The 19,510-nt window shown below is 38.5% G+C and overlaps 1 pseudogene; it reads left to right on the top strand.

Moving 5' to 3' along the window:
- Positions 1-4,125: 4,125 nt before the first annotated feature.
- Positions 4,126-4,628, top strand: LOC148544076 (uncharacterized; annotated as a pseudogene).
- Positions 4,629-19,510: the final 14,882 nt, after the last annotated feature.

Below are 19,510 nucleotides of genomic sequence, written 5' to 3' on the forward strand. Positions count from 1 at the left end.
GCTTGAAATAAGGCTGCTACCTCTTCATCGCTCATTCCAGGGTTGAGTTGGTGCACCAATACCTTTAATAAACCACATACACCATCCATCTTCTTCTCTAATGATGAGACCTTATCGTTATATTCAACTTTTATGTGACGGATCTCCTCATCATTTTTAAGAGAGCTTCTTGTAATTGATTTTTTGGCCAAATTAATTTGTCTGATATAAATTTGACAAAATTAATACAGTTTAATCATTATATGTATTAAATTTTAATTACTAAAAAACATCTTTAAAAAAAACATTTTGAACGTCTTTATCTAAGTGACTCTTATTTTTTATTAATTACTATTTTATTAGTTTATCCAATATCTCCATAAAAAATGATGTTTTTCTTTTCTTTTATTTAATTAAATAATTTGATTGATATCGCTTTTGAATATTTTCCCCAATTTTAATTTGTATAAAATAAAAAAATAAAAATAGAATAAGAGATTGATAAATTTTCTTAAAAGATAAAGACGATATTAATAAAACATCAGGAGTACTTTTAGTTCTAAAGTTTGTAGATTTGTACACCATAGAATAGAACCGTGTTATGTATTTTTAAATTTTGTCTATTATGAAATGAGGTTGTTTCTCAATGGGTTAAGATAGATTGTTATGAAATGAGGTTGTTTCCCAATTGGTTAGGATAGATTGTTTCATTAAAAAATTGTGTAGATACCTCTTTTTATATACATTTGATATCTACCTTGTTAGTAAATATTGTTGGAAATTCTACTACTTCTTTAATTCCGAAATCATCTATAGTAAATTATTAAAAAAAATATTTAAGGGTAGAAATGTATCTAAATTTATAAACATAATTAAAAAATTTTAGTTATTTAATTTTTTTCAATCAAAATTTTTAATATTTTTTAAAAAGTTGAATTATAATTCTTCTGATAAAAAAATTACAAAGACGATTTTGATGTGTTAGAAGTCAAAATTCTAAAGTTACTATTTATATTTGAATATATGGCACCCATTAAATCTTAAAAGCAAATAAAATAATATTTTTAATTTTATTTTTATTTAATTTTAAATCAAAAGTAATAATGACTTATTCTATTAGTATTTATAACAATAAATGAGATCAACTATATATAAGACATATAATATGAAATAGCTTAATTTGCGATTATAATTAATATATGTATTGCTTATTGCATAAATATATTAGGAAATAATAATTTTCTAAAAGTTTATCACTTGGGCTATACATATACATTATTCTTGAGATAAGCACTTATAAACTTTATGGGTACATCTAAATGCTATTTCCTTGATTAGTTCAACAATTTGATCCGTCTTATATATTAGTTATGAAATTATAACAGCTTTTATCATATTAGTGTCGCGACAAAATCACGGTGATCACCATACTAATATACTCAATGATACATCAAATTTGGATAAGAAAATTCAGAAATTACATGCGAAAATGATCTCATGCATGCCTATTTTTAATTGGTCTAACTTTAATAAATTTTATGAGATCACGAATCAATATGAAAACGAAATTGAATACTTTATTTCTGCAGAAATATCTGTTACGATGGGTAACCGGAGATTGATGGGCTGGACTCGTTAGGCTGGCCCAATCGTCTGAGGAGGGAAGCCTTCGAGCGGGTTCGCGTCTTTGAGGCCTCCGTCCGACTTGTGAGTATAAGTGAATGGGGGGTGGTACCTGCAAAGACACTTCGATGCCTAAGCTAGCAAGAGTGTAAGCAGGTTTAGAGAGTATTGGGACTTCGAGATACTTGAGGGGTGTCAGTGTATTTATAGTGGTGAACCAATAACCACCGTTGAAGTAGTTCCACCTTTTAAGGTGGATAACCGTCCCTTTATCTTAGGGAAGTTAAGATATGGCTCTTGAAAGTGGGTTGAGGGATTTTAGGGGCAGTTACTCGTTTGAATGAGTGATTATCTGCCAGCTAATCTTCGTCCCCGACTTCTTTTAGAGCAAGTCGTGGCGGGAACCGACTTCTTCCGGGGAAGGTCGGTGTAGGGTGAGGCTCAATCCTTTGGGTTGAGCCTTCCGCTTGGACCTGGGCCTTAGCATTGGGCCAGGGTATGAACAGTGCCCCTACTCGAACCCAATTTCTTTCAAGACTTGGGTTCGAGTATTCTACTCGGGGTCGTAGCTGACCTATAGAGGAACCGACATGATTGTCCGGAACCGACGTGACTTTTCGTGACCTTTTGAATTTTCACAGTCACGTCTAATCAAACATCGCGTCCGTTAGGATTTCGTGTATCCACACGTAGGGATTAATTGCATTGGTAACGGTGCACCCATTAATGACTGCTTCCGTTTTTACCATTATGCCCCTAGCGTGTTTATAAATACTTTCCCTCTCTTTCGTTGTTTCGTTTCTGAAAACTTCATATTCGTGCACTCTTGTTTTGGAGAAAGCTTCGTTCTTACCTTCGGTCGACTGTTGCTATTCTCGTTGCTTCAGAAGTAAAGGTCAGTCCTTCTCCTTTTACCACAAAAATGCTTTTTATTTGCATGTTTCTGTTTCGGAGGAGTGTTTGACCGTAGTTTTAGCCGTTTTGTTGGTTTTGAAAACTTCTGCCTTAGACCCTTAGAGACTTTATTTTGATTTCTTTCCTTTTTTCTTTGTAGGATTCGTTGCCCCCTTTAGAAAGATGTCTACCTTAGAGTCTCTTTCATTATGGGTTGACGGTACAGTTCTTGGGGAGGAACCTTGGGTGGATACTGACTACATCACCGATCTCCGCATACGTCATAGGCTCTGTACTTCTGATGAGGATGAGCCGAAATATGAACTGATTGCCCCGGGTCCGGAAGACCGGGTCTGTTTTGGGAGGGCTTCTGAGGCAGCCCCTCATTTTTTCTATATGTATGAGAGCATGATTACCCGTTTAAGTGTTTTTCTTCCTTTTTTCGACTTTGAGATAGATGTTTTATGTCACTGTCGTGTTGCTCCTACCCAACTTCACCCTAATTCTTGGGGTTTGTTGAAAATTTACCAATTTATCAGCCATGCATTAGACTTTCCGACTTCTTTGAAGATTTTTTTTTTCTCTTCCACATGACTAAGCCCTTCAGTGGAAAAAACAACAAACAACAATGGGTGTCTTTCCGGGCCATACAAGGCCGGAGAGTTTTTACCCTTTTTGATGAATCCTTCCACGACTTCAAAAATTTCCTTTTCAAAGTTCAAACTGTAGAGGGTCACCACCCCTTTTTCCTGGATGAAAATTCTTCTCCTCGTTTTTCCCTGTACTGGCTAAAGGCCTCTCCTTGTGAAAAATATAGTTTGGAGGATTTGGATGAGGTGGAGGCAGCCACTGTGGGGTTCCTCCGAGAAGTATGGGGAGAGCCCCTTACCTGGATACAAAAAAGTTTCTCCAGGGGTCTCCGACCTTTGTCCAGGCTCAGCTAGGTAGCTTTTTGTTTTATCATATTTTCCGACCTGATGGTCAACCGACTTGTTTTATCCGACTTGTTTTGCTGACTTTAGCTTCCTAATTGCTTTTTACAGAGATGGCGAAGAAGAATTCCAGGGAGTCTTACCAGAGAGTTCAGGAGGCCAAGGCGAGGTCCCGTGCCAAGGGCAGCGGCGCCAGGGCAGCTGGTTCTTCCCTTCCTTCCCCTCCCCCTTCTTCTCGCAGTTTGGGGACCCCCACCCAACCTATTGTCATTTCTTCCTCAGCCTTTCTCTGCCGTCCCCTCCTCCCCGATCTTCCCCTGAGCCAGAAAAGAAGAAGCGTAAGACTTTAGAGTCTAGCTCTTCTTTTGAGGGTGAGGCCAAGGTGGATGCGCCTCAGTTCGTTCGGAAGCATATCTATCCTCATACTCGTATAGGTATGGATGATGCTTCTGTTCGAAACCACCTTACCATTCTGGCTCAGGAGAGTATCAGGGCGGCAGGGGTGTGCACAAAGTTCCTTGATATCTTTGAGAAGACTCCCCTTAGCTCTTTGGGTTCATCCTCGAGGGTTGAGGAGTTGGAGGGGAGGCTTCGCTTATATCAAGGGCAGGAGAAGGTGCTGAGGGAGGAGGTCGCCAAATTGAAGGAGGAGAGGAATGGCCTCCAGGAGAGGGAGAGGAAGTTGCAAGCCCGGTGTTCCATGGCAGAGGGCCTAAGGGAGAAGGCGCAGGAGAGTTATTCAAGCTTGTTTGAGGACCTTGTGGAGGTGAAAAAGGATTTGATGAGAGCTCGGGAGGCTTATATAGAGTTGGAGGACTCCATTGCTGACGGGGCTGAAGAAGCATAGAGGATCTTTAAAGAATAGGTCGGGGTTCTCACTCCCGACCTGGACCTCTCTCCTTTGGATCCAGATAAAATTATGATCGAGGGAGCTATCGTTTCTCCTCCCTCTCCCCGATATGTCACCGAGTCTGATCTAAAGACTCGGGGGCAGAGGATAATGGAGTCCCCTCCCGACCAAAAGATGCCCCGAGTTCTTCAAAGGCTCCTGGAACTTCCACTCCATCTCCTATGGATATTGGTCCTGACAGCGCTCCGACTACTCTCCCTGACTCTGGTGGTGCTCCGACTACTCTCCCCGACTCTGGTGGTGCTCTGACTACTCCTCCCGACTCTGGTGGTGACGTCCTTCCTAACTGAAAAATTTATTGTGGCTATATGGGGCCCGGCCTGTGGGCCCTCCTTTTTAAACTATTTATTTTTATGTTTGTGGTGGTATTTTGCTGACATTCTCTTGGCCTTTTATGGCCGTTAACAAAAAATACCCTTTTTTGGATAAGGGTTTAAGTTACCTTTCTCTGTTTGTTGTGCGCATGCTTTTTTGTTTTAGGTTTCGAAGAAACCTTTTTTATCTTTTTTATTTTTTTTTGAAAAACCTTTTTCTTGGCTGACTGTCTCTTCTTCGAAGTTTCTCTTAAACTTTTCTTTGGGACGGCCTTTGCTTTAGTGCTTTCGACAGGTTTTCTGATCTCTTTTGGTATTCCTTATACTCAATTTTTTTGGATTTATTGAGTTCTTATGACTTAGGTTATTATTGCGATGCATTTATTTGTTTCTCGGTTTTTCCGACTTGTAAGTCAGATAATTTCTGAGTTTATCACGATCGACTTTTATAACCTCTTTACACCGACTTGTACCTCGTCGTTTTATCCTGACGACCATCTAGGTCGGTTCATGGGATTTTCACGCTTTGTCGAGCTTAAGTCGGCGCGTTTCATAGGAAGAAAGAAAGCGAGAGGAATTTATAAGAGATATTGTGAAAGATCTTTGTTTATTCGCAAAGGTACTCTACTGCTACTAAGGGTTTTTGATTATCTGTGATCCCTTAGTCTCTACTGTGATGTCTCGTTAAAAACTCCTCTTCAGAAAAAACCCTTTTTCTTTTTGGAAAAAAATCGTGAAGTTGGAAAAAGAGTACATCAGGGAGTAGAGTTCGCTTTTAACTGTAGTACCTTTTCATATTACAAGCATGCCACGACCTAGGTAATTCGGTGCCGTTTAAGTTGGTCACTTTGTAATAACCTTTTTCTAAGACCTCACTAATCTTGTAGGGTCCCTTCCAATTAGCAGCGAGCTTCCCTTCCCCAGATTTGTTGACCCCAATGTCGTTTCTGATTAAGACCAAGTCGTCTGGGGTGAAACTCCTTCGAATAACTTTTTTGTTGTATCTGGTAGTTATTCTTTGTTTAATGCCGCTTCTCTTATCTGGGCTTGATCTCGAACTTCGGGGAGCAATTTCAAGTTCTTCTTTGTGCCCCTGTATGTTCCGACCTCATCATGGAAGATTACTCTTGGACTTTGCTCGTCGATTTCTACTGGTATTATGGCTTCCACGCCATAGACAAGTCAGAAGGGTGTTTCTCCTGTGGCGGATTGTGGCGTCGTCCGGTAAGCCCATAACACTTGTGGGAGCTCCTCAGCCCAAGCTCCTTTTGCGTCTTGTAGTCTTTTCTTTAATCCCGCCAGTATGACTTTATTGGCTACCTCGGCTTGTCCATTTGCTTGTGGATGTTCCACCGAGGTGAACTGGTGTTTGATCTTCATACTGGCTACCAGGCTTCTAAAGGTAGAGTCGGTGAATTGGGTTCCATTATCTGTGGTGATGGAATGAGGTATCCCATACCTTGTGATAATGTTTTTTTAGAGGAACCTCCGACTTCTCTGGGCCGTGATGGTGGCTAATGGTTCTGCTTCTATCCACTTTGTGAAGTAGTCTATTCCCACGATTAAGTATTAGACTTGTCCTGGGGCCTGGGGAAAAGGTCCTAACAGATCCATCCCCCATTTTGCAAAGGGCCATGGAGAGGTTATATTGATGAGCTGCTCGGGGGGAGCTGAAAGAACTGAAGATTGATGGTTTAGAAGTTATAGTAAACTCTCGTTGCAAGTATAGTTACTAAACCAAGCAATTAACCTTTCTTACAAGCGTTTTGGTTGTCACAAGTAACAAACCCCTTTAAAAATTGATAACCGAGTATTTAAACCTCGGGTCGTCTTCTCAAGGAATTGCAGGGAAGTATGTTCTTATTATTGGTTATGAGTCTTGTAAATTGGGGGTTTTGAAAGTAAGAAAGCAGTATGTTGAATGATAAGAAAAATAAAGTAGTAATAATAAAATAAACTCTTGGTAAGGTAATAGAATTGGAAGTCCTATCCTTATCAATTGTGATGATAATTGGATTTTAACCCCACTTTGTTAACCTCTAGCTATGAAGGTAAATCAAGTGGATTAATTAGCTTAATCCTCAGATCCTAGTCAATTCCTATGGAAAGACTAGAGTTATTGGAGCAACTCCCAATTTCAACCACTGCTTTATTTGACAGCTCAAGCGTTACCAATTACTTAACCCAAGCCAAAAGGAAGAAAATATCTAAAAAAGCATTCATAAATAGAATAAAACATTCATAAACTGAAATACCTCAATTTGTAATAATAAAGATATCAAATGTAACATGAAAAAGTTCATAAATTAAATTGGAAAAATAAAAGGAAAATTGAACCTGATAAAAAGAAACAATCCTAAAAGTAAGAAATCCTAAATCCTAATCCTAAGAGAGAGGAGAGAACCTCTCTCTCTCTAAAAACTACATCTAAAACTAAAATTATGAATTGTGAGCTTGTTCTTATGAATTAATGGATTCTCCCACTTTATAGATTCTAATCTGTGTTTTCTGGGTTGCAAACTGGGTCAGAAACATCCCAGAATTGGCTGGTTGCGAATTCAAACACGCTGATTTTTTGTCACTGCGACGCGGCCGCGTGGAGCACGCATTCGCGTCGCCTGGCGTTAAAGCAACTATGGCATATTATATATCAAATCGAAGCCCCGAATGTCAGCTTTCCAACGCAACTAGAACCGCGTCATTTGGATCTCTATAGCTAAAGTTATAGCCATTTGAGTGCGAAGAGGTCAGGCTGGACAGCTTAGCAATTTCTCCAATTTCTTGTATTCCTTCCACTTTTGCATGCTTCCTTTCCATCCTCTGAGCCATTCCTGTCCTGTAATCTCTGAAATCACTTAACACACATATCAAGGCATCTAATGGTAATAAGAGAGGATTAAATATAGGGAACTTAAGGCTAAAGAAGCATGTTTTCAATCAAAGCACATAATTAGGAAGGCAAATGTAAAACCATGCAAATAGTATGAATAAGTGGGTAAAGAGTTGATAAAAACCTCTCAATTGAGCACAAGATAAACCATAAAATAGTGGGTTATCAACCTCCCCACACTTAAACATTAGCATGTCCTCATGCTAAGCTCAAGAGAAGCTATAAAGATGAAGAGGAATGGTAGATTAATATGAAATGCAACCTATCTATATGAATGCAACTACATGCAAAATATTTCTACCTACTTAGTTAAAAGTAAAAAAATCCTTCAAGAAGAAATATGAACTGGATTTCACTAATTCAAATTATGAAAATGAAGTACAAATAGACTTGTAGAAGAAAATAGCTCATGAAAGCCGGGAACAAAGAATCGAGCATCGAACCCTCACTGGAAGTGTATGCACTCTAATCGCTCAAGTATTTAAGGTTCGATTTTCTCAATTCTCTACTAACCTTGCTTTCTAAGGCTTGCTTTTCTTCTACCAATCAACATAAATTTAATGCACAGATACACATATCAAGAGGTCTTTTAAGGGTTGTAATGGGGTTAGGGTCAAGGTAGGATTGTATTTGGCCAAGTGGACTAAAATCTGAATCCTTAATTAACTTAAACTTTCCACCTAACTTTAGACAATCCATGTAATCATAATACCACCTCTAACTATCCATTAAGCATGTTTTCCACATATTCATGCATTCTAATTTCAAGTACAGTACATATGCATTGCTTTCACCACTTATTTTGGGGCATTTTGTCCCCTTTTTGCTTAATTGCTCTTTTTTTTTCTTTTTCTCACTTTATATATATATATATATATATTTTTTTTTCTTTTATTTTTCTCAATGCATATGATTAAATTATGGGATGCATGAATCATGTCCTAAACATTTCTTTTACATTTTCAGAAAATTCTAACATACTCAATTCTCAAACCAAATGTTTCCAAATTCAACTTTCCCCATACTTAATTCATGAGCACTCTCACTAGTCTAAGCTAACTAAGGATTCAAATTAAGGACATTATTATTTTTCGCTTAGAGTTAATGATGTGCTAAAGTAAAGAACAAAGGGGTATAATAGGCTCAAAATTGGTTTGCAAAGAATAATGAAAAGGGTAAAGCCATATGGGTATGTAAGCTCAGTGAAACAAAGACCTCAATCATGTAAGTGTATGCATACATCAAACTATGGAAATATAGAATTAAGCAAGACAAAGATCACAATTTTAGAGAGAAAAACACACACCAAAAATAAAATATTGGTTGGTAAAATGCAACCAATTCAAATAGGCTCAAAAATCTCACAGGTTTTGTGTGTTCGAGCTCTAAACCATGTTCCAGTATAATATTTTTTCAAACAAGTGTAACATTAAATTTTATTCAAATTAGTGAAATGTTATAAAAAGTTTCTTGAAAAAGAAAATATTACTTCAACCAAGTGGTAAAATATGCACAAAATCAAATAAATATGCAATCAAACATGTAAATGCAACAACTAACTATAAAGAAAATTTAAGCATTGGTGTTGAGACAAGAAATTACTAACCCATGGAGATCGGTATCGACCTCCCCACACTTAAAGATTGCACCGTCCTCGGTGCATGCTAAGATGTGTAAGTGGATGGGGGTTGTGGTTCCTCAGCTGGGGGTCTTTTTGTTCCTTTTCTTGCCGTTGGTTTGGTAGTAGCTTTCTCTTTACCTTTCTTGGTGGCCATCCTGAAAAGGGAAAAAGAAAGTACCTTTTAAAGCTAAGGGTTAGAGCAAGGAAGAGAGCGGGAAAGGTGGTAATCAATGCACAATAAAGAAGAATGACGTTAACACATGGTCATGACTACATGTGAAAAGTTCATCAATAGAAATATAGCAAGTGCATGTAATGACAATTAAATGCAAGATGTTTATTGGCATGCTGGCAAAGGCATGAGTAGCATAGATCAAGCATTCAATGTCCAAGTTAGATTACCAAGTCTTTCAAACTAACAACATGTTTGTAATAACAATTATATTTAAATAATATAATATAAAAAGGATTTTGTAAAAAGCAAGCATTTAGAGTGGTAGATAGAAAGAAATCGAAAAATAGTGCACAATGCCATACGGGCTTTTTCACAAACACATAGCAAGCATGGTAAATAAGCTATTGAAAGTATTAAATTGAGCATGCAAGCAACCCTTTAAAAAGTAATATATAATTGTCAAACAATTCCTTTAATAATCCACAGGTAAAGTAAATAAATTTCCAACACCAATGAAAATGATGCAATGAATGAAGGTATGCAAATAAATTAAATAAAATAGAATGGAAGAGAAAGAAAATAAGAAAGGAAGAAGAAAGAAATAAGAAAAGATAAAAAATAAGGATTTGGAAAAGAAAAATATAAGATATTTTGGCAGAGTTGGATGAGCTGTGCGGCGCGAGCGACGCGGACGCGTGGGGCACGCGGTCGCGCGACTTGCGCTTATTCGGATTGACGCGGTCGCGTCGGTCACGCGGTCGCGTGACTCGTTTATGCTACTGGCGCGAGGGCAGCCTCACACTCGCACAACTCTCTGTTTGAAATCTTATTTTGCCAAATTTCGGGTGACGTGATCGCGTGGGTCATGCGATCGCGTGAGTGGCCAATATTAGGATATGACGCGAACGCGTGAGCCATGCGTCCGCGTGGTAAGGCGTGTGCGATCAGCACCAGTCCAGCACCACTCTCGCACAACTTTCGGTCGTGCATCCTTTCTTACGTCGATTTCTAGGTCGCGCGGCCGCGTGAGTGACGCGGACGCGTCAGTGACGTGGTCACGTGGGATGATTTGTGCCAAAGGCACGCCTCCAGCCATGCTCTCGCGTGACTCTCTGTTCACTTTTCTTTTCTTCCAAACGCACTGGTGACGCAGACGCGTCGCATGCGTGTTTTTTTTTTTTGATGCAGTATGCAGAATGCAAAATGATATGGATGTTATGAGTAATTCCAGGTTCAATGAAATAAAATAAAATAAACTAAAAAAAAACAAAACAAAATAAAATTAAAATTGAAAAAGAAATGATCATACCATGGTGGGTTGTCTCCCACCTAGCACTTTTAGTTAAAGTCCTTAAGTTAGACATTTGGTGAGCTCCCTGTTATGGTGGCTTATGCTTGTATTCATCCAGAAATCTCCACCAATGTTTGTAATTCCAATGGCCTCCGGGATCCCAAACTAGGCGCAGAAAGTCTTCAAGTAAGTTAAAGCAAGTGACAAGACCCCAAGAGTGCTGATTTCTAGATTGAATTCCGGGGTCCCAAACCTTACCTTTGTACCCATCTTCTTGTTGATCATCATTTTTCCACTTGGGTGGTGAACAGTCAGAATTCTCACTGAGATATCCAAACAGCTTTCTAGACCCATTCAGTTGAGCTTTATACCAACCTTTGCATTTAAACTTAAAGCTTCCAACCATAATGAACCTTGCAGGACAATTCTTACCACTGGCCATCTTCCTCTTACTCTTAATGCCACAAAGAGCTCTAAGTTGACCATCCGTCTCCAGTAGTCCATATTCAAGTGGGATTAGAAAGCTAAGGGATATGAATTTTACCCACTTGAATGTTGTGAAGGATGATGGCAACTTAGGGGGAGGGGTCTCCAATAACTTTGGCAATGTGATTTCAAGCTCCACTCCCTTGTGCTTTTTGACAATTTTCACCTCTTTGCAAACTTCTTTAATTTCAACCTCTTCCTCTTGGTAGCTTTCTTCCAATTCAATCTCTTCTTCATTACTTACCAAGGGCATGGAAGGTAGTATTTTTTCTTCTTTAATTTCCATCTCTTGACCAACCTCTTCCAAGTCTTCAACCATGATATGCCTTGGAGGTTGTACACCCTCCTCAGCATCAATTTCAATTGCCTTGGAAGGAGGTTCCATAACCTGACTTTCCCATGGAGGGTTAGCATCTCCTAAGTCTGCAACCACTTCTTCCTCTTCAATAATTACAGCTTCCTCCACTTGTTCCAGTACAAAGTCATGCTCCGTATTGTCCACTGGAGTTTCTAATGTCTCCTTCATGCTACGTTCTTCATTAGATTGTCCACATAAAGCCATGGGGGTTCCTTGAGTGTCCGAACGTCGGGAAGCTAATTGATTTATTGCTTGATTCAATTGGTGAAAGGTTGCAAGAAATTGATCCACTGTTTTCTTGTGACGATCCGTTGATTCTTGTTCTGCTTGGGTATCATAAGTACGACCATAAGGCTCTTGGATTGATGGATATGGATATGGTGCATATAGAGGTGGTAATTCTTGGGAGTAATTGGGTTGGAATTGGGGTGGTTCTATATATGGTTCATATGGTTCATAAGGTAGTTGGTATGGTGGATGTGGGTTAGGATCATATGGAGGTGAATGGTGGTAGTTGGCTTGTGAGTGTGGTGGTTCAAAGTTGTGTTGAGGAGGTTCATAGGCATATGATGGGGGTCCATCATATCTATCATCTTGGTATGCCCCCTGGAATGGCTCTTGACTATAGTAATTTGGTAGATGTTGGTTGTCACGGAAGGGTCCACCATAACTACTGTCTTGGTATGCATCGTGGAATGGTCTTTGTTTGTGGTACTGTGGAAGGTGTTGTTGCCGGAAGGATTGATCAGATCCTCGTGGCTCCTTCCATCTCTGATTGTTTTGACCTTGATGCATGTTCCTGTTATAATTTCCATTCCTTGCAACAACATTGGAACCAAACTCAAAGCGAGAGGGGTGAGAACTCATAGTTAGTTAATAAAAATTTAAAAACAAAAATAAAAGCAAATTTGAAATTCAAATTTTTAAATTTGAAGTTTAAAATTTGAAATTTTAAAATTTGAATTTTAAATTTTGAAAATTGAATTTTTAAAATTGAAAATTGAAAATTGATTTTTTTTAAATAAGATAGGATAAGATAAAAATTTTTAAAATAAAAATCTAAAAATTTTTGTTTTTCGAAAAAAATCAATTTAAAAGTAAATATTTACAATAACTAATAATAAGGCACACGTTTGCAATTTCCCGGCAACGGCGCAAAGAACTGAAGATTGATGGTTTAGAAGTTATAGTAAACTCTCGTTGCAAGTATAGTTACTAAACCAAGCAATCAACCTTTCTTACAAACGTTTTGGTTGTCACAAGTAACAAACCCCTTTAAAAATTGATAACCGAGTATTTAAACCTCGGGTCGTCTTCTCAAGAAATTGCAGGGAAGTATGTTCTTATTATTGGTTATGAGTCTTGTAAATTGGGGGTTTTGAAAGTAAGAAAGCAATATGTTGAATGATAAAAAAAATAAAATAGTAATAATAAAATAAACTCTTGGCAAGGTAATAGAATTGGAAGTCATATCCTTATCAATTGTGATGATAATTGGATTTTAATCCCACTTTATTAACCTCTAGCTATGAAGGTAAATCAAGTGGATTAATTAGCTTAATCCTCAGGTCCTAGTCAATTCCTATGGAAAGACTAGAGTTATTGGAGCAACTCCCAATTTCAACCACTGCTTTATTTGACAGCTCAAGCGTTACCAATTACTTAACCCAAGCCAAAAGGAAGAAAATATCTAAAAAAGCATTCATAAATAGAATAAAACATTCATAAACTGAAATACCTCAATTTGTACTAATAAAGATATCAACTGTAACATGGAAAAGTTCATAAATTAAATTGGAAAAATAAAAGGAAAATTGAACCTGATAAAAAGAAACAATCCTGAAAGTAAGAAATCCTAAATCATAATCCTAAGAGAGAGGAGAGAACCTCTCTCTCTAAAAACTACATCTAAAACTAAAATTATGAATTGTGAGCTTGTTCTTATGAATGATTGGATTCTCCCACTTTATAGCTTCTAATCTGTGTTTTCTGGGCCGCAAACTGGGTCAGAAACAGCCCAGAATTCGCTGGTTGCGAATTCAAACACGCTGATTTTTCGTCACTGCGACGCGGCCGCGTGGAGCACGCGTTCTCATCACCTGGTGTCAGGAAAACTATGGCATATTATATATCAAATCGAAGCCCCAGACGTTAGCTTTCTAACGCAACTGGAACCGCGTCATTTGGACCTCTGTAGCTAAAGTTATAGCCATTTGAGTGCGAAGAGGTCAGGCTGGACAGCTTAGCAATTTCTCCAACTTCTTGTATTCCTTCCACTTTTGTATGCTTCCTTTCCATCCTCTGAGTCATTCATGTCCTGTAATCTCTGAAATCACTTAACACACATATCAAGGCATCTAATGGTAATAAGAGAGGATTAAACATAGGGAATTTAAGGCTAAAGAAGCATGTTTTCAATCAAAGCACATAATTAGGAAGACAAATGTAAAATCATGCAAATAGTATGAATAAGTGGGTAAAGAGTTGATAAAAACCTCTCAATTGAGCACAAGATAAACCATAAAATAGTGGTTTATCAGAAGCCACGTGGAAATTTGTGTGCATCTGGCATGGCTGGCACTTCTTCACAAATTCTGTGGCATGGCTGGCACTTCTTCACAAATTCTGCAAGGTTGATGAGCGGATAATTTATACGCTTTTTGGCATTATTTTTACTTAGTTTTTAGTATGATTTAGTTGGTTTTTAGTATATTTTTATTAGTTTTTAATTAAAAATCACATTTCTGGACTTTACTATGAGTTTGTGTGTTTTTCTGTGATTTCAGGTATTTGCTGGCTGAAATTGAGGGAGCTGAGCAAAAATCTGATTAAAGTTGAAAAATGACTGCTGATGCTGTTGGATTCTGACCTCCCTGCACCCAAAGTGGATTTTCTGGAGCTACAGAACTCCAAATGGTGCGCTCTCAATTGCGTTGGAAAGTAGACATTCAGAGCTTTCCAGCAATATATAATAGTCCATACTTTGCTCAAGGAAAGACGACGTAAACTGGTGTTCAACACCAGTTCCATGTTGCAGTCTGGCGTCCAGCGCCAGAAACAAGTTACAAGTTGGAGTTCAACGCCAGAAACAGGTTACAACCTGGCGTTGAACGCCCAAAATAGACCAGGCACGTGAGAAGCTTTAGTCTCAGCCCCAGCACACACCAAGTGGGCCCCAGAAGTGGATTTCTGCACTATCTATCATAGTTTACTCATTTTCTGTAAACCTAGGTTACTAGTTTAGTATTTAAACAACTTTTAGAGATTTATTTTGTATCTCATGACATTTTTAGATCTGAACTTTGTACTCTTTGACGGCATGAATCTCTAAACTCCATTGTTGGGGGTGAGGAGCTCTGCAGCGTCTTGATGAATTAATGCAATTATCTCTATTTTCCATTCAAACACGCTTGTTCCTATCTAAGATGTTCATTCGCGCTTCACTATGAAGAAGGTGATGATCCGTGACACTCATCACCTTCCTCAATCCATGAACGTATGCCTGACAACCACCTACGTTCTACATCAGATTGAATGAGTATCTCTTAGATTTCTTAATCAGAATCTTCGTGGTATAAGCTAGAATTGATGGCGGCATTCATGAGAATCCGGAAAGTCTAAACCTTGTCTGTGGTATTCCGAGTAGGATTCAAGGATTGAATGGCTGTGACAAGCTTCAAACTCGCAATTGTTGGACGTAGTGACAGACGCAAAAGAATCAAGGGATTCTATTCCGACATGATCGAGAACCAACAGATGATTAGCCGTGCTGTGACAAGCTTCAAACTCGCAATTGTTGGACGTAGTGACAGACGCAAAAGAATCAAGGGATTCTATTCCGACATGATCGAGAACCAACAGATGATTAGCCGTGCTGTGACAGAGCATTTGGACCATTTTCACTGAGAGGACGGGAAGTAGCCATTGACAACGGTGACACCTTACATACAGCTTGCCATGGAAGGAGCCTTGCGTGTGTGAAGAGGAGTACAAGAGAAAAACTGAAATAAAGAAGACAAATCATCTCCAAAACCCCAACATATTCTCCATTATTGAGTAACAAGTATTTATTTCATGCCCTTTTATTCCTTGCAATCAAATTTGATAAGTGAATTGTTTTATTGTTTTCCTGACTAAGAGTTACAAGGTAACCATAGATTGCTTCAAGCCAACAATCTTCGTGGGATCGACCCTTACTCACGTAAGGTATTACTTGGACGACCCAGTGCACTTGCTGGTTAGTGGTACGAGTTGTAAAAAGTGCGATTTACAATTCGTGCACCAAGTTTTTGGCGCCGTTGCCGGAGATTGTTTGAGTTTGAACAACTAACGGTGAATCTTGTTGCTTAGATTAGGAAATTTTTGTCTTTTGGGTCAGAGTCTTTTATTTTCTTTTAAAAAATTTTTCAAAAAAATATTATTTTTCTTGTTTGATCTTTAGTTTTTCTTGTTCTGTTTCTTTTCTTGTTCTTCTTGTGCCTTTTCAAAACATTAATTTTCAAAAAAATTTTTGTTCTTAGTTAAAAACAAAAATTTACTCCTTCAAAACAATTGTTATATCCATAACTCAGTTGGCTAGAGCGTTGGTCTATGTTCTTGGTAATTGGGTATTTTCTTTTCAAAATCTTCTTTTTCAAAAATAATTTTTTCTATTAAATCTTGTACCAAACTTTAAGTTTGGTGTTTTCTTGTTAATTTTTCTTTGTTTTTCGAAAATTTTAGCTTGGTTTTCTAAAAATTTTAAGTTTGGTGTTCCTTCTTCATGTTCTTGTTGTTCTTGTGAGTCTTCAAGGCGTTCTTGAGTTTTCCTTGTGTCTTGATCTTAAAATTTTTAAGTTTGGTGTTCCTTGGTATTTTCCCTCCAAAATTTTCGAAAACAAGGAGCATTAGATCTAAAAATTTTAGATCTTGTGCTATTTTATTGTTTTTCTCTTTCCTCATTAAATTCAAAAATATCTTTTCCCTCTATTTTAAAGCATTTTTTTCGAAAATCAATTTTAAAATTCAGATTTTTTATTTCAATATTTAAAACCCTTTTTAAAAAAAAAATCATATCTTTTTCAAAACTTCCTAACCACTTTCTCTCTCCTCATTTTTTCGAAAATCTTCACCCATTTTTATTTATTTTATTTTAATTTATTTTTGAAATAAATAAATAAATAAATAAATAAATAAAAATAATTTTTTTTACATCATCTCCCTTTCTCCATCATGGATCTAAGTGGAAATGAACAGTCCAGAAGGACTCTGGGGTCATATGCTAACCCCTCTACGGCTTCATATGGGAGTAGTATCAGTATACCCTCTATTGGAGTCAGTAGCTTTGAGTTGAATCCTCAGCTCATTATCATGGTGCAGCAAAGTTGCCAGTATTCCGGTCTTCCACAGGAAGAACCTACAGAGTTTCTGGCACATTTTTTACAAATTGCTGACACAGTATATGATAAGAAAGTAGATCAGGATGTCTACAGATTATTACTGTTTCCATTTGCTGTAAAAGACCAAGCCAAGAGGTGGTTAAATAACCAACCTAAGGCTAGTATAAAGACATGGAAACAGCTGACAGAGAAATTCCTGAATCAATACTTTCCTCCAAAACGGATGACACAGCTAAGGCTGGACATCCAAGGCTTTAAACAAGGAGATAATGAATCTCTTTATGATGCTTGGGAGAGATACAGAGAGATGCTAAGAAAATGCCCCTCTGAGATGTTTTCAGAGTGGGTTTAGCTAGACATCTTCTATTATGGGCTTACAGAAAGAGCTCAGATGTCTCTAGACTACTCAGCTGGTGGATCTATCTACATGAGGAAGACAATTGAAGAAGCTCAAGAGCTCATTGATACAGTTGCCAGAAATCAGCATCTGTACTTAAGCAGCGAACCTTCCATGAAAGAAGAGGCTAAAACAGTGACTACTGAACTCAGTCCTGCTGAACAAGCTACTAAATTCAATCAGCAATTGGATTTTCTAACAAAACAGTTAGCTGAATTCAAGGAGAGACTACAAGAGACAAGGATGGCTAATATAAATATGGAAGAACAATTAAAGCAAACAAAGCAGCAGCTATCAAAACAAATAACAGAAGAATGCCAAGCAGTTCAATTAAGAAGTGGGAAAACATTAAATACCCCACCTCAAGGCAGCAGGAAGCCAAGAAATGAGCAAACTCCCAAATTCCATCCGAGGACAGTAAGAGCCCAGGGAAAAATAATTCTGGCGCTAAAACGCCAGAAATTGGGTGGAAGGCTGGCGCTGAACGCCCAAACCATGCTCAGGACTAGCGTTCAACACCAGAAACAAGCAAGGAACTGGCGTTGAACGCCCAAAGGAAGCACAGTTCTGGCGTTCAGACGCCAGGAACAGATGAGGAGTTGGCGTCTAACGCCACTCCAGCTTCCAACCCTGGCTTTCAAATACCAGTGAGGGATCAGACACCTGCAATTGCTGATAATAAATCCCTCAAGAAGGCTTCTCAACCTACCTCTGTAGGAAATAAACCTGCAGTAACTAAGGTTGAGGAATACAAAGCCAAGATACCTTATCCTCAAAAGCTCCGCAAAGAGGAGCAGGATAAGCAATTTGCCCGCTTTGCAGACTATCTTAGGACTCTTGAAATAAAGATTCCGTTTGCAGAGGCACTTGAGCAAATACCCTCTTATGCCAAGTTCATGAAAGATATCTTGAGTCACAAGAAGGATTGGAGAGAAACTGAAAGAGTTCTCCTCACTGAAGAATGCAGTGCAGTCATTTTGAAAAGCTTCCCAGAAAAGCTTAAAGATCCCGGGAGCTTTATGATACCATGCATATTAGAGGGTAACTGCACCAAGACAGCTCTATGTGATCTTGGGGCAAGCATCAACCTAATCCCTGCATCCACTATCAGAAAGCTTGGCTTGACTGAAGAGGTCAAACCAACCCGGATCTGTCTTCAACTTGCTGATGGCTCCATTAAATACCCATCAAGCATAATTAAGGACATGATTGTCAAGGTTGGGCCATTTGCCTTCCCTACTGACTTTGTAGTGCTGGAAATGGAGGAGCACAAGAGTGTAACTCTTATTCTAGGAAGACCATTCCTAGCAACTGGACGAATCCTCATTGACGTCCAAAAAGGGGAGATAACCCTGAGAGTCAATGAGGATGAGTTTAAGTTGAATGTTGTCAAAGCTATGCAACATCCAGACACATCAGACGACTGCCTAGGCGTTGATATTATTGACTCCCTGGTGGAAGAGGTCCATATGACTGAGAGTCTCGAATCAGAGCTAGAGAACATTTTTAAAGATGTTCAGCCTGATCTGGAGGAACCAGAGGAAATAAAAGAACCTCTGAAAACTCCTCAGGAAGAGGAGAAACCTCCTAAACCCGAGCTCAAACCACTACCACCATCCCTGAAATATGCATTTCTGGGAGAAGGTGACACTTTTCCTGTAATCATAAGCTCTGCTTTAGGGCCACAGGAGGAGAAAGCACTAATTCAGGTGCTAAGGACACACAAGACAGCTCTTGGGTGGTCCATAAGTGATCTTAAGGGCATTAGCCCAGCCAAATGCATGCACAAGATCCTATTGGGGGATGATGCTAAGCCAGTGGTTCAACGACAGAGGCGGTTAAATCCCACCATGAAGGAGGTGGTGCAGAAAGAGGTCACTAAGTTACTAGAGGCTGGGATTATCTATCCTATTTCTGATAGCCCCTGGGTGAGCCCTGTCCATGTTGTCCCTAAGAAGGGAGGAATGACAGTGGTTCGTAATAAAAAGAATGAACTGGTTCCTACAAGAACAGTTACAGGGTGGCGTATGTGTATTGACTACAGAAGGCTCAATACAGTCACCAGGAAGGATCATTTTCCTTTACCATTCATAGACCAGATGCTAGAGAGACTAGCAGGTCATGAATATTACTGCTTTTTAGATGGCTATTCAGGTTACAACCAAATTGCAGTAGATCCTTGATAAACCAATATTTTATGGTTTATCTTGTGCTCAATTGAGTGGTTTTTATCTACTCTTTACCCACTTATTCATACTATTT

The sequence above is a fragment of the Arachis ipaensis genome, chromosome B9, assembly GCF_059453495.1.
Source record: "Arachis ipaensis isolate K30076 ecotype BB chromosome B9, ASM5945349v1, whole genome shotgun sequence".
Classification (NCBI taxonomy): Eukaryota; Viridiplantae; Streptophyta; class Magnoliopsida; order Fabales; family Fabaceae; genus Arachis; species Arachis ipaensis.